The sequence below is a fragment of the Salvia splendens genome, chromosome 1 (genome assembly GCF_004379255.2).
Source record: "Salvia splendens isolate huo1 chromosome 1, SspV2, whole genome shotgun sequence".
Taxonomy (NCBI): domain Eukaryota; kingdom Viridiplantae; phylum Streptophyta; class Magnoliopsida; order Lamiales; family Lamiaceae; genus Salvia; species Salvia splendens.
Window position 1 is genome coordinate 25,674,013 of NC_056032.1, and position 16,515 is coordinate 25,690,527.

At 37.0% G+C, this 16,515-nt stretch overlaps 1 non-coding gene across 1 annotated transcript; it reads left to right on the top strand.

Moving 5' to 3' along the window:
* Positions 1-11,360: 11,360 nt before the first annotated feature.
* On the top strand, positions 11,361-11,461 carry LOC121758521. Its single transcript, XR_006041497.1, has one exon. It is a non-coding gene; the product is annotated as a U6 spliceosomal RNA (small nuclear RNA).
* The last annotated feature ends 5,054 nt before the right edge of the window (positions 11,462-16,515 follow it).

Genomic DNA, 16,515 nt, shown 5'->3' on the forward strand with positions numbered 1-16,515 from the left:
GTTGACATTTTTAATACACTGCATTGATGAGTTAGCAAGTTAGCAACTTAAGAAAAGTTAGCAACGGATCACACCCATAGAATATCTATATTTATAATATAAAACTAATAATATATATTATATAGTACAACATATTAAAAGAATATATAGATATATATATATATATATATATATATGGTCTTGTTAGGTTGAGATTTTTTAGCTTAATTGAGAATTGAGATGCATTTTCAGCCACTCATCCACAACATTTTCGAAATGTCAACTACAAGTAGATTATGTCAACTCGGGGGTATTATCGTCAATAGCCTGCTCACCAAATGTCAATAGCCTGCACATATAATGTCAACAACTTATAGTTGACATTATATGTGTATAGTTGACATGAATCGTATATGTTGTTGACATTATATATTGACTTGAATTGTATATGTAGTTGACATTATATGTGTGTATGTATATGACAAAAAAAATTCAAAAAAATTCAAAAAAAATAAAAAAAATTAAAATTAAAAAAAGTATTTATTGAATAAAATGTACCATGAAATTACTATTCTTCCCTTTCATAATTAATTAATCTAAAAATATTTTCCATGTGGCAAATTTTGGACCACTCATTTAATAATAATGAGTGGCTGATAATGCATCTCAATTCTCAATTAGGCTAAAAAATCTCAATTGATCACAACCGTATATATATATAGGGGTGCGTTATAATGCTAACTTTTTCTTAAATTGCTAACTTGCTAACTCATCAACGTAGTGTATTAAAAATGTCAACATGATTACATTAAAATGTCAACAAATATTTGTGTTGACATTTTAATAAACTGTGTTGACATTAATATTTTAATGTCAACACAATGTATTAAAATAGCAACGTAAATTTATGTTGACATTTCAGTATCATCGTGTTGACATTTTTAATACACTACGTTAATGAGTTAGCAAGTGAGCAATTTAAGAAAAGTTAGAACGGATCACAACCCAATATATATATATATGGGAACGTTATTCTCCTATTAATCCCTTAGATCCTTTATTCTTCTTAATATGGGCCGTTAGATCTCATTCATCAACGATCCAGATGATCTGCATTATTACACTATAATGGTGCATTATTAGTCGGTGTGCATTATTCAACTGAAAATCTGCATTATTACACTATAATGGTGCATTATTAGTCGGTGTGCATTATTCAACTGAAAATCTGCATTATTAAATGACACGTGGCACCAATCTAACGGTCGGATGACAAAATTGTGAGGCTGAGATTAAAAAGAACAAAGAACAAAAGATACAAAAAGGAAATGAATACATCCATATATATATATATATATATATATATATATATATATATATATATATATATATATATATATATATATATTAATATTATATGTAAAATATAGTAATTCGGTTTTTCAGTTTTTTAGTTTTTTTCGGCCCGAACCGAAGCGAAAAACTGAATTCTTTGCATTTTCAAAACCGAATCGAACCGAAAAACTGAAAAAAATCAAACCAAATTTCAAATTTTCGATTTGGTTCGGTTTGGATTTTCGGTTTCTGGGTTTTTTGCTCACCCCTACTCCGAAGGAGTCGAAAATTTCTCCTTTTTCCTGCTTTGTGTGGGAGTTTTGTCTTCTATATTTAAGTCCTACTCCCTTCGTCCGCCATTAGGAGTCTCATTTGAGTTCGACACGGGTTTTAAGAAATATAAAGAAAAGTGGGTGAAAAAAGATAGTAGAATATGGGGCCTATTTTTATATATTAGTTTTATAATAGAATGTGAGTGGAATGAGTTAGTGGAAAGTGAGGTGTACCTACCATTTATAGTAAAAGTGAATCGAGACTCCTAATGGCGGATGAACTAAAATGGTAAACCGGAACTCCTAATGTCGGAGAAGGAGTAGTATTTTGATAAGATCAGCCCACCCTGATATCGAAATACAGTTCGGGAACCAATCAGAAGATTTGTGGTCAAGTATTGAAGATCATCACGTGGAGAAGTAGCGTGCCATCTACGATTCTTTGGAGAATCAAGTGTTAGAGTTTGTATACTAGAAATCACCTTTTGAGTGATTGAATACTGTAAAAACTCTTATTTTATTTTCCAAGGAATAAAACAAATTATTTTTGTCATAATGTTGTTATGTTTTACATTTAATGGATGTTTATTGCATGTTTAAATGTATAAGTAACTTAACAAAGTCTAAGTCTTTGGTTTAGTAGACCGGTTGTGGGAATCGACCACTTTAAGGTAACACGGTCAGTTCTGAACAAAGAAAAATAAGAATTTCACAACTCAGATAGGCCCAGACTACCTATTGTGAAAGGTTGCAATGTCAGTCCGCATATTTCTAAGCCTTACTGAAATAAGATGACATTGGTGTGGTAGAGCACTGAATTAGATCTAACAACAAGACAAGCTTTTATGCTATCTACTGAAACACGAGGTCTTGATAATTATTTATTTGTTAATCAATGTACGTAAGTATTGAGCATACGGTATTGATTATGCACTACTTTGACTTACAAAATGGTGCGGGTTTTTCGCAACCCAATAATCCTGGTATATTGGGTAGTGGTGATTAATATCTAGCGGTGCTAGGATTTCAATTAATAAGATGTTAATTAATTAATTCTATAGCAGACATTAATTAATTAATGGATGTTTATCTTAAGCGCGGGAATTAAATGACAAACAATGGAAACCCGGATTACTTATAATTTCGAATTTGGATGTGCAGTGCAATATTACTTCTGTAGTGGTTGCTCGTAATATTCTAATATAAGCTTATATTAAATTGTGGGTTCAATTTAATTAGTAAAAATCTAATTGGGGGAGGTCATATCCAAAACCTTCCATAGATCCCTGTCTAGGAAGGACTCTTGGAAGAAGATTGGAGATTCAAGCTTCAATACCTCCGCTAATTGTAATCCGTATCATGAATTCCGTTGTTTCCCTTAGTTTTTGTTTGTTTTCTATCTTGAACATGAGTAGCTAAGCCTTTCATGTAGAATTCTTGGTGAAGATGCATTGATTCATAGTTTTAATCCAATTGATTTCGTTTTATCTTGTTCTTATAATTGTTTGAATTATTCTTGTGCTTTTCCCTATCAATTGCTTGATCACCAATTGGGAGTGTAGGGTTTCTTAGAGTAATCGGGAGATGAAATAATTAATCTTGAAAGAGGAATAATTCACACCTTTATTCAATAAAACTCGGGAGAGTTAAGATTCTGAGTGGGATCATTAATCTAATCAAACTGTTAGGAGTTAGGTCTAAGAATTAGAAGGGGACTTCAATTATTACACCTAATCTACGGATTTCTCACCTCGGGAAGGGGTTTAATCTACACTTGTGATTGATTCAACAATTCTGGAGACTTTAAATGGTAAATCGGTTTGAATTGGGTTAGGCTATGAGTTGTGCATCAGATCCTTGAATTCTGCATATTTCTCCATCATCTTACACAACTTGCTTAATTGCTTTCTTGTTTAAGTGTTCTATTTTAATCTCTGCATTTACATGTTTTTAGTAGTTGTTAGTTTTAAAACCAAAATTTCTGATCGTCTGGATAGTAGTTGAAATTAGTTCGTGGTATTTAGGTTGACACTTAATTGTCTCTGTGGGATACGATATACCCTTGCTTGCTATTTGCTACGATAACCCCGTACACTTGGGGGTATTAATTGGGTAAAATAAAGTTGAGTCAAGTTTTTGGCGCCGCTGTCGGGGACAATTTTGTGTTATATAGCTTGATATCGTGATAATAATCAAGATTACAACTTCATATTTTACTGCTTTATTTTTCTTTTAATTTTTCTTTTAATTTTTCGAGTTTCACATTTGTGTTTCGTGTTCAGGTGTATGCACACACGTTCTAAAGGCTTGCCTCTAGAACCTTTCGACTCTGAGATCGAAGCATCGAACCGGAAGAGGAACGCATATAGGCAGCTCACGCAGAAAATTCGCACTTCTTCACCTACCCGCGCAGGAGCATCTTCAGATCAGAGGGATCTTTCACCCATTCGATCACCAGTTCAGGATCATATTCAGTTTGATCCCGTTTTTCATAGTCTGATGGAGAACGAAGAGGGTAACAACGACCCACCACCCCCTCCTCCCACTAATGCTGAGCTTCTACGACAGCTGGAGGAGTTGCGCCAACAGGTCAATCGTGGACCACCTGTGCCAGTGCAAAATCAGTATGTATACCAAGGAGTAGCAAACCCAACTATCTATAACAACATCGCGGCCAACACTTTTAAGCTGAAAAGAGGACTGATCCAAATGGCGTAGAACATTGCTTTTAGGGGTAAATCCACAAATGACCCTAACAAGCATATCACCAAGTTCATTCAGATCTGCAACACAACGAAGTTGAATGGAGTGACAGATGAGCAGATTCGACTGAGGTTGTTTCCCTTCTCCCTAGAGGACTCAGCAAAGGACTGGTTGGAGAGTTTGGAGCCGGGTTCTATTAGAACATGGGATGCTATGGTGGAAAAGTTTTTGGAAAAGTTCTATCCCCCGAGTGAGGCTATTAAGAGGCATCATGAGATCATTGCCTTTCAGATGAACCCTGCAGAGAATATTAGAGAAGCATGGGGGAGGTTCAAAGCCTTGATGAAGCGGTGTCCCAACCATGGGTTAACCCCGACAGTGCAAGTCATTACATTCTTCAAAGGGTGTGTACCTGAAGCACAACGGGAGTTGAATTTGAGCTCAGGTGGAAATCTTCTCAAGAAAGGAGTGAATGAAGCTATGGAAGTGATTGAGGAGCTCGCTTATAATGATGAAGGATGGAGTAATGAGAGGAGTAAGGTGCATAGGGTGGCTTCCACTACAAATCATGATCCAATAAGCACCTTATCCGACAAGTTGGATGCTCTTACAATGAAATTTGACTGCATGGCGATGGGGCAGCCCTCTCAAGGACCCCAGAGAGGTGTGGAAAGCGTGTACTACGTGCAACAAGGGGGAAACAACAGGTACTATAATAACCAATGCCCTAACTATCAGGGTGGAGGTTATAATTGAAGGGGTTGGCAGCGGAAGCGTGCATGAAATCCGATCACATAAATTTGATCTATTTAGCAGATTATTTAGACAAATTCTATTCGCGTAAGTATCACATGTATCATGCTCATAACTTGAATTAAAACATGCTTTAGCATATAAAATCCCTAAAACATGCTCACTACGGAATTAGCCAATTTACCTCGTTGATTCAATCAAGAATCGATGATGGCTTGCTCCGTCTCCACGTGAAGATCTTCAGTACTCGACCTCTGATCTTCTGACTGGTGTTCCGGACTGTATACTGGTATTTGTGTGGGCAAATCTCACCAGAATACTAGGACTCGAATAATGAAGACAGAACTCAGCTCACAGAGGGAGCAATTTTTGAATTCTCTCTCTTTCTCTAGAGGGGGACGAAAATTCTAGCACTAATAATTATTTTTTCTGTCTCCTTTATTCTACTATTTATATTAAGTCACATATTGGGCCCAGTCAGGGATCTAAGGAAGAATTTGGACATGGTCGCACCCAATTAGCTTTTTACTATTAATATAAGCTTATATTGGAATATTACAAGCAGCCACTACAGAAGTAATATTGCACTGCCTTTCCAAATCCGAAATTACAAGTGTTCTGGGTTTCCATTTGTTTGTTTAATTCATTTCCCGCGCTTAAGATAGAAACATCCATTAATTAATTAATGTCTGCTATGGACTTAATTAATTAACATATTTTATTCTCCAAGAGTGAACTTAGCAAGAAACTCTTATTTATTATTCAGAGAGTAATTAAACTCCAACTAGCTAGGTTCCGAATAATAAAACCTTGTTTCGAGCTCCTCTTGTGTATGTTATCAAACGAGACTCTCCTCGCGCACGATTCAACATAATAGCAATCCTAGCACCGCTAGATAATGATCACCACTACCCAATATACCTGGATCGTTGGGTGACGAAAAACCCACACCTTTGGTAAGTCAAAGTAGTATATACTCAATATCATATGCTCAATTCTAATGTACATTGATTAAGAAATTAATTATCAAGACCTCGTCTTTCAGTAGATGGCATAAATACTCGTCTTGCTGTTAGATCCATTCAGTGCTATACCACACCAACGTCATCATATTTCAATAAGGCTTAGAAATAATCGGACTGACATTGCAAACTTTCACGATAGGTAGTCTAGGTCTATCTGGGTTGTGAAATTCTTATTTTTTCTTTGTTCAGAACTAACCGCGTACCTTAAATTGAGCGCAGCCCACAACCGGTCTACTAGAACAAAGACTTAGACTTATGTTATGTTCGCTTATACATTTAAATATGCAATAAACATCCATTAAATGTAAAACATAACAACATTATGATAAAAATAATCTGTAGCATTCATTGAAAAATAATTATTATTAGAGTTTTATAGTATTCAATCACTCAAAATGTGATTTCTAGTATACAAACCCTAACAATAATCAGTATGGGAACATGGGGCATCCCAACCTCTCTTATGGGAACCCCAATAATGCTCTGCAACTACCTCAGGGGTTCACTGTCACTGATGGAATAGTTAATGATCAAAAGAAGATGACCACAGAGGACATACTCAAGTCCTTCATGATTCAAACTAACAAGGTCATGGAACAGAACAACCAAAGGATGGAGAAAGTTGAATTAGACGTGCAAGGAATGGCCACTCATCTGAAGAATATTGACATACAGATCAGCCAGATTTCCCAAACTGTGAGTGCTAATATTCAACCGGGAAAGTTTCCTTCAAATACTATCATCAATCCCAAGGACTGCAAAGCTATAAATCTGAGGAGTGGAACAAGCTATGAGGGACCTCCAATGACATCCGAAAATGAGGATAGAGTAGCAGAAAAGAGAGTTGAAGAGAAGGAATTGGTCGAAGAAAATGAGACTGTGCAAATTTCTACTCCACCTAAGGAGAACATGACTATACATTCACCTACACCACCTACTGCTCATCGTCCAGCTGAAGTGAGGATCCCTTATCCTCAACGTGTTCAGAAGAAGAAGACAGATGCTCAGTTTTCAAGGTTCTTAGACATCTTTAGGAAGGTTAACTTGAATATCCCATTGGTGGAGGCACTTCAAGAAATGCCTACATATGCAAAGTTCCTAAAATATGTGCTCTCCAAGAAGAAGAGGTGGACTGACTATGAGACAGTGAACATATCTGAAAACTGTAGTGCCATAATTCAGAAAAAGCTATCGGCCAAGCTTAAAGATCCTGCAGTTTCAACATCTCATGCGTCATTGGTAATGACAGACAGACAAAGGCACTTTGTGATCTGGGGGCGAGCATAAATTTGATGCCATTATCGTTTTTCAGAAAGATGAAGATCGGCACTCTCAAGCCGACAACAATCACACTGCAGATGGCAGATAGAATCGTCACCTATCCTAAAGGAATTGTTGAGGATGTTCTTGTGATGGTACACGACTTCATATTTCCCATCGATTTTGTTGTGTTGGATATGGAAGAAGACGTGAATGTACCGCTTATCTTGGGGCGTCCATTCCTTGCAATGGGAAAAGCATTGATAGATATAGCAAAGGGAGAGCTCTCTCTTCATATGGGCAACAAACGCCACATCTTATCAATCTACAATGCTATGAAGAGTCGTGAGGAAGATGAACTTGTTATGAAGAAGGAGTGCAAAGTTGTGCATGTTGTAGAGGTCCAAAAGGCACAAGAAATTGAGTCCACATTTGAGGATTTTTCTTTGCCGCAGTGGATGTTTGGTTCATGTGGTGGATCAAGTTCTAAATAAGAGACTGCATTAAATCCTAGAGTGAAGGAGAAGAAAACAAAAGCTGAAAATTCACCCAAAGTGGAAACTAAAATTTCTGATGGAGCTCTGAAAAATACTTGGTGGAAGAAGAGATTGGCTAGATCATATGCTTCCAAGATTGACAGAAAGTCTAACACCACCAGTTATGGCGTGACATGATGCAGCTCATGGAGGACGTCGAGCCAATGACGATAACCAAAGGCACTGTAGGAGAGGTAACCCCTAGTAGGTAACTTTTAATTTTATCCTTTTAGTTTGTTTTTGGTGTGTTTTGTGTTGCTTGCATACCATATAAGTCTCCCTTCTCCACCAACTTTTCAAACTTATTCTTTGCATAGCTTTGAATAAGTTTGGGGGGATGATATGGTGGATAGGGACACTAATGAGGTACTTATCTTATTGCTTTATTTTTGCTTTAGATTGATTAGTTGTCTTTTGATGTTTTTTTATTTTGTTGTAGGATAGAATTGCTTTGTCTTGAATTGAAAAAAAAATTTGGTAGTAATTGGGGTAAAGACTAGTCGCCTATGATAAAAGAACCATCCATTTTGAGCTATCACTTGACCATTGACTTGAGAGTTTGAGTAATAGGGTGCATAAGCAACGAATTGCTTGTTTGCCTTGATTCATGCTATTTACCCAAGTGAGATTTTTTAGCCTTCAATTCTTTCATGTGTGTTTTATCATCAATTGTGCATATGTTTCTAGAACTTGCTCCTGGTCTTCTTTAGTCTACATAGTGACCTTAAAGATAGAGGAAGATGTTAGGCCATCATTGTTAGCCTCATTTTTACCTAAACACTAACCTTAATATATAACATCCTTGATAGCCAAGTTTGAGCCTTAAGCCTTTTCTTTTGTCAAGCTAATCAAGTGGGTTGGGAATCCTAGACTCTAAATTTATTGAGATATGAAAAAAAGAGTTGGGAGAGTATAATTGAAAAAAAATTGGTTGAGTTTGTACTTAAAAAAGCGTGAGCGGAAAAAAAGAGAAAAAGAAAAAGAAAAAAAAAGAAAGAAAAAAAATTGTATATAGAGAATAATTTGAGATCTTTGGAAGTTGGGAAGAAATTAGACAAAGTCTAGTTATTATCGAGAAATGTTTTGAGAATGGTTGAAGTTAAAAGTTGATTGTTGTGATTTCTTGGGATTTTACGTTTTGGGAATTTCAGTCACTTTAGCCAAATATTTCCTCACCTTACCAAATAGCCTATATTATAACCTAAATAAAAGACCTTTCGGACTCTTGATTTATTGTCACACGAGGTAGAGGAGAGGTTAGACATTGAGCAAGCTTATGGTAAACCATGCATTTTTGCTTAATTTGAGTGACTACTTGATATCTTATACACTTTTTAGTGAGGTGAATATACACACATATACACATCCTGAGTGAAGCATGAATCCAAGGTGATATACGAGTTAGTAGTAAAAGTGCATTCGACAGCTTAACTTGATGGAATTTGTATTGTGATATGTTTTTTTTATTCCGTATTCTTTGAGACAATGATGATGTCTAAAACCCCTTTAAATCCAAGTCTTCTTTTAGTTCTTTTTCTTCATTGCTCGAGGACTAGCAATTATGTAAATTTGGGGGAGTTGACATACTTGTATTTTACATGATTTTAGAAGGTGGTTTTGTATGAATTTGATCATATATCGTCTATCATTAGGCGTGTATATATCTACTTCTCTATTATGTTGGTATGTTGACCATTTTGTTAAGAATGTGTAGAAAAAGGTGCAAAATAGGTGGATATGCAGCAGCCTTGGTTTGAGACAATTTTACTGGAGATTTTGAAATCCAATCAACCCCCAATGTATATCATTCTCTTTGTCTTCGAAAGATCTTCGCGTGGGTATCTTAAACACCTCAATCGGAGCTCTGTAGAAGAAGTTATGGTCGTTTTACAAGCACTGCGCTGTCCAAAAAATCTCACGCGGCCAGGTGAATTTTTACCATTTATAATTCCACCCGGCCGGGTGACACTTTTATAACGTGAGGACTCCAGAGACTTCTACCCGACCGGGTGATTTCATGTTGAATAATTCCACCCGACCGGGTACGTTGTTTTGGCGTATTTTTATGCCAAAAACACGATTTTTGATGGGGATTAAAAGGAGAAAAAGCCTAGGGTTCATTCTATACTACTCTTTCCTAGCCGCAAAAACACACTCTCTCTCTAAGAAGGACTCTTGGAAGAAGATTGGAGATTCAAGCTTCAATTCCTCCGCCAATTGTAATCTGTATCATGAATTCTGTTGTTTCCCTTAGTTTTTGTTTGTTTTCTATCTTGAACATGAGTAGCTAAACCTTTCATGTAGAATTCTTGGTGAAGATTCATTGATTCATAGTTATAATCCAATTGATTTCGTTTTATCTTGCTCTTGTAATTGTTTGAATTATTCTTGTGCTTTTTCCTATCAATTACTTGATCACCAATTAGGAGTGTAGGGTTTCTTTTAGAGTGATCGGGAGATGAAATAATTAATACTGAAAGAGGAATAATTCACACCTTTATTCAATAAAACTCGTGAGAGTTGAGATTCTGAGTGGGATCATTAATCTAATCAAACTGTTAGAAGTTAGGTCTAAGAATTAGAAGGGGACTTCAATTATTACACCTAATCTATGGATTTCTCACCTCGGGAGGGGGTTTAATCTACAATTGTGATTGATTCAACAATTCTGGAGACTTTAAATGGTAAATCGGTTTTAATTGGGTTAGGCTATGAGTTGTGCATTGGATCCTTGAATTCTGCATATTTTTCTCGTCATCTTACACAACTTGCTTAATTTCTTTCTTGTTTAAGTGTTCTATTTTAATCTCTGCATTTACATGTTTTCAGTAGTTGTTAGTTTCAAAACCTAAATTTATGATCGTCTGGATAGTGGTTGAAATTAGTTCGTGGTACTTAGGTTGACACTTAATTGTCTCTGTGGGATACGATATACTCTTACTTGCTATTTGCTACGATAACCCCGTACACTTGCAGATATTAATTGGGTAAAATAAAGTTGAGTCGGCTGGGGTGGGCTTTTTTTAATTTCTTGGCCCGGCCCGGTGCTAAATAAATTATATTCAAAAAATAAAACGTACAACTTAGTATTAACATCTCATTTACACTCAATCTAAATTTAAATAATGTGTTTGAGTTCATTTACATACTTTATATAAATATAATTTTTCATCTTCGTTATTGTATTTAAAAGTAAGTGCATAACTAAAGGAAGAACCAATATTGTTAGTTTTGTTAGTAGATAATGGGATATGAGTTGATGTTGTATTTTTAGAATTATAAGTGTATGAACTAACTAACAAATTTAAGAAATTCTATAATTATTCATCAAATATTAATGTTTGAATAAGTTATTTCCTTAAACATAAACTTCAGAACCATCTTTTTTACGTCCTAGATAAAAAAATATAAGAAAAAAATTTGATGTAGTCAAGATTGAATGTTGCATTCATGATTTGGATGGAAACTTGTGTTGATATTAGACTATTACTGTTTGAGTCCATTCAGAGACATCCAAAAAATTGGAACGATACAGACAAAATTAACATGTCTCATGCACAAAATGACATGCATAAATAGTGAAATATACTATTATTAGTGATTAGTCACCTAATTACATTAAAAAAATAATTATAGAAGGTAGGCCTCTGATGGGCTTGGGCTGGGCTTAAGATGGTCCAGGGCCTGGGTTTACATGCTGGGGTTTGAATCCCCTTGCACAATGAAAGATTTGTACAAAACAAATAAATCAGACGTAGGATCTATTTGACGGATTATGGGATTAATCTATTCACATGTATTTTGTTTAAAAAAAATTAACTCTTATACGAAGGAGAAAATTACAAATAAACTCCTATACTATAGAAAGGAGGAAATTACAACTGATGTCAAGAGGGCTCGAACTCGGCACCTCATACAATAATGTCTAAGCTCCTTGCCTCTAGGACAAAGGCTAACACAGAATTGCATGCTAGAACACAAATAATTCATGCTTAAAGAGTGTAAATCCTAAAACATGATTCTACGGTTTAGAGTTACCGATTTGATTCTCCGAAGAATCGTCGATTGCTCGCACCTTCTCCACATGATGATATTCAATACTAGACCACGGATCTTCTAACTGGTTCCCGAATTGTATTTCGAAATCAGTGTGGGCTGATCATATCAAAATACTAGGACTCGAATAAAGAAGACAGAAATTTCTTACGGAGGAGGAGAGCTGAAAATTTTCATCTCCTACTGTCTCAGGGACAGAGGGACGAAAATTTTCTGAAAATAAAAGTGTATTTTCTGTCTCACTCATTCTCCTATTTATATTAAGCTACATATTGGGCCAGTCAGGAATCTGTGGAAGGTTTTGGATATGGCCTCCCTCAATTGGCTTTTTACTAATTAAATTGGACCCACAATTTAATATAAGCTTATATTGGAATATTATTATCAGCCACTACAGTAATAATATTGCACTTACTATCCAAATCCGAAATTACAAGTAATCCGGGTTTCCGTTATGTTTATTGTTTATTTCCCGTGCTTAAGATATAAATGTCCATTAATTACTTAATGTCTGCTATGGACTTAATTAATTAACATCTTATTTATTTCAAGAGTAGACTCAGCAAGAAACGCTTATTTATTATTCATGGAATAATTAAATTCCAACTGGACAGTTTTCCGAATAATAATACCTTGTTTCGAGCTTCTCTTGAGGACATTATCAAACTAGACTTACCGGGCGCGCGATTCAACATAATAGCAATCCTAGCTCCGCTAGATATTAATTACCACTACCCAAGATATCAGGATTATTGGGTTGTGAAAAACTCGCACCATTTGATAAGTCCTTATGTATAATCAATAATGTATGCTCAATGCTAACGTATGTTAATTAAGAAATGGTAGTTTATCAAGACCTAGTCTTTTAGTAGATAGCATAAAGACTTATCATGTTGTTAGATTCATTCAGTGCTATATCAGACCAATGTCATCTTATTCCAACAAGGTTTAAAAATAATCGGACTGACATTGCAACCTTTCGCGATAGGTAGCCAAAGCCTATCTAGGTTGTGAAATTCTTATTTTTCTTTTGCAAAGCATTGCATAGAACCTACTGTAGTTACCTTAAAGTGGACGTCGCTTACAACCAGTCTACTAAGCAAAAGACTTAGACTTTGTTTGCTTCTTATGCATTTAAATGTTTAAACAACACCCTTTGGGTGGTAGTGTCTTTTATGGCTAAAGGGTCTTGCCTACATCTCATGAAGATGTCATATTAATAAGGATTCAAAGAATCTGTCAATGGATCTATCCTGAAACAAACTTTGAAGGCTTTGGAGTACCTTCATCATCATGGTCATATTCATCATGATGTTAATGTTAATTGACTTTGCAAGTTTGCATCTAGGCAGATCACAAACACTGGACTTGTTCAACCGACAGTATGCATTGTGAAAATTACTCTGTATTCTGCTTATCATCTCTTTACAAGATGGAAATATATTGATGGATAGTGATGGTGAGGTGAAGTTTACTGATTTTGGTGTTTCAGCCTGCGTGTTTGACATTGGTGATTAGCAGAGTTCGAGGAATATCTTTGTAGGCACACCATGCTTGTGTGTCTCTTTGTCTCACACATACACACACATGTTGCGTTAAAGAGTTAAGGATTCAAGCTTGGCAGCATAGCTCCATGAATCAGGGAGACATGAAGTGAGATTATTGTGCTGAAGAGCGAGAGAGGATGAGAGAGAAAGACACTCTGGGATCGAACCAAGTTAGGAATTAAAGCTCGGACTAAAAATGATATTTTGGTCCAAAAAATCTTAAAAGTGCCAAACTCCTTCCAAAGATATTATATCAATGTCAGAACGTCTTGTGATATCTTTAAATGAACCACGGATAATATTAATGCAATGTCCAAGGACTAAAATATACTCCCTCGGCCCTCCGTCCCCCATTATGTGTCACAGTTTTCCATTTCGTTATGTCCCTTATTAATTGTCACAATTTATTACCTCACATTTCACTAACTTTTTCACACTCACATTTTATTACAATACTAATATATAAAAGTAGGACTCGCATTCATTAATTTTTTCAATCCACTTTCCATTACAGTTCTTATAACTCATGTTGGGTGAAGTGAGAACGTATTGGAGACGAAGAGAGTAATTTTTTATTAATAAAACTATGATATTTTATATTTGTAAACAAATAGTACTCCCTGTTGGGGTTTGCAGCGGAAGGACAAATAAATTAGAGAAATAGATCTATTTAGCATATTATTTAGACAAATTATATTTGCGCAATTATCACATATATCATGCTCATAACTTGAATTAAAACATGGTTTTGATTAATTGAAACCTAAAACTTGTTTTTCTACGGAGCAGAATAATACCTTCTTGATTATCCAAAGAATCGTAGATGACTTGCTACTTCTCCACGTGAAGATCAGGAGTACTAGCCCACAAATCATCGAACTGGTTCCAGAACTGTATTCCGAAATCAGTGTGGGCTGATCTTATCAGAACACTATGACTTAAATAAAGAAGACAGAAATTCCCCACGAAGTTCACCTTTATTGCTTTCCAAGAATTTCAGAAATCGTTCTCTAGTTCTCAACATACTAGCTAACTTTAGTTTTGAGAAAGACACTAGCTTGATGCCATGCATTCTATTCTTTTGCTACATTTTGTTTTACTTTTATGTTGATTAAATCGGAGCTGTAAATTAATCTTGGGAACAAGGTCGAGTTAAGGGATTTCTCCTTCTCCCAATCTTTTCTTTCTTGACTTGAGGGTTCGATCTCGACTAGTTATATCAAAGGAAATAATTGACAACGAATTATTTTATTGTTGTCAGGGTTCTCTCTTAGTTAGAGCATCCACAACCGAGCTCTTGCCAGCGGCACGATTGTGGGCCCGGGCGGTACTATTTATGTCTGCTCTCTGGCAAGAGCACAACACCCACAACTGTGCTCTTCCGCAAGGACGAGCACAATTAATATAATATTCAATTAAACATAAACATTTCCATAATACTAAAATTCATTAAAAAATAACAATAAATATTACAAAATACAAATAAAATAAAAAAGACATAATTAAAATCCTAAAAATTAAAAATTACATAATTAAAATACTAAAAATTAAAAATTACATAATTATTGGCTAATATTACCCGAGGAAGACTACTCATCCGGCGGCAACAACCCCAATTGTTTTTGGAGACCTTTTATCATGGTCTCGTGTGTTTCAAGTTGCGTGGGGGTCATAGATGACCTATCGGCCATATTGAGTTGGCTTAAGAGCATCCACAATGAGTTGTTCGGGGGTGGAGGTGGCACATAGGGAGCGGGAGCGGCTTCGGGAGTGGCTTCGGGAGTCTAGCCGCGACGACGGTTGGCCGCCGCCTTCTTCCTTCCTTGGGGGCGGCGTTGGGAACCGCTCGGTCCGGCGTCGGGGCTACCCAAGTTAGCTCCGGCGAGTTGGCTAGCCACTTCTTCCGAGCCGGAGTCGGATAGGGCTACCGACCTTGATCGTTTGGAGGAGCCGCTAGAGGAGGATGTTATGCCTCCCTTATACTTTGGGTGCGTCCGCGTCTCCTGCCAAACGTTAAGATATTTGAACGACTTACCGTTCATGGATTGGTAGGTGCTCAGCGCGGCGGTGATGATGTCGACCTCGCTTCGGCCGCTCCCGGCATTCCGGGACTCCTGGATGAAATAGCCGTTGAACTTGTCAATTTCTTCGTTGGCTCGGCCGATGCAGTTGCGCACCATACTCTCGTTGCGCTCGATCGTTCCGGGCGGCCGGTTTGCATTGTACCGGCTAGAGACGCGCCACCAAAAGTGATCGCCGGATTGGTTCGTTCCAACCACCGCATCTTCGGAGATTTCCAAGTACGCCTTGAACAATCTTTCCATCTCCGCCGGTGAGTACGGTGTGTGGACACCGGCGCGAGATGGAGGAATCGGCATCTGGGAAGGGGCGCGATGCCTAGGCTCCGGTGTCCACCCATAGCGCCCTTCGGAGGCACCTTGGTCGTCGATTGGGTATGGACGGTAGCCACCCGGAACGGCCGAATCTTGGGTTTGAGGAGGGGCCGAATATTCCGTTTCCGGACTAGGAAACGGTTGTGAACCGAACCATTCGGGGTTCCAACCGTGGGAGCCCGAAGGGTTATCGTCTTGGCCGGACATAGTGATGTTGTAGGGTATGACAGAATGAAGATGAAAATGGATATGAGAGAATGGAGATGAGAATGGATATTGGAGAATGATGATGAGAGTTGTGTAGTTTGATGTGAATTTTTGGGGTGAAATTGGGGGTATTTATAGATGAAAGTGTGTATTTTTGGGGTAAAAAAAATGAAAAAAAAAAATAAAAAGGTGTAAAAAACGGTTATAAACGGATATATTTTTTTGGGGAAGTGAAATTTTTTTTTATTTTTTATCAGTTTTTTTAATAAAAAATCGATTTTTTAAAAAAAATAAATTTTTTTTAAACACAACGGTCGAGCCGTTGACGAATGGGAGGCCGCCACGTGTGCGTCCGCTGGCACGGACGTACTCGATACATCGAGCAGCGCCGTGCCAGCGGCGCGAGCGCAGCGGCGGCGGATGGCGTCCGTGCCAGTGGCGCGGACGGC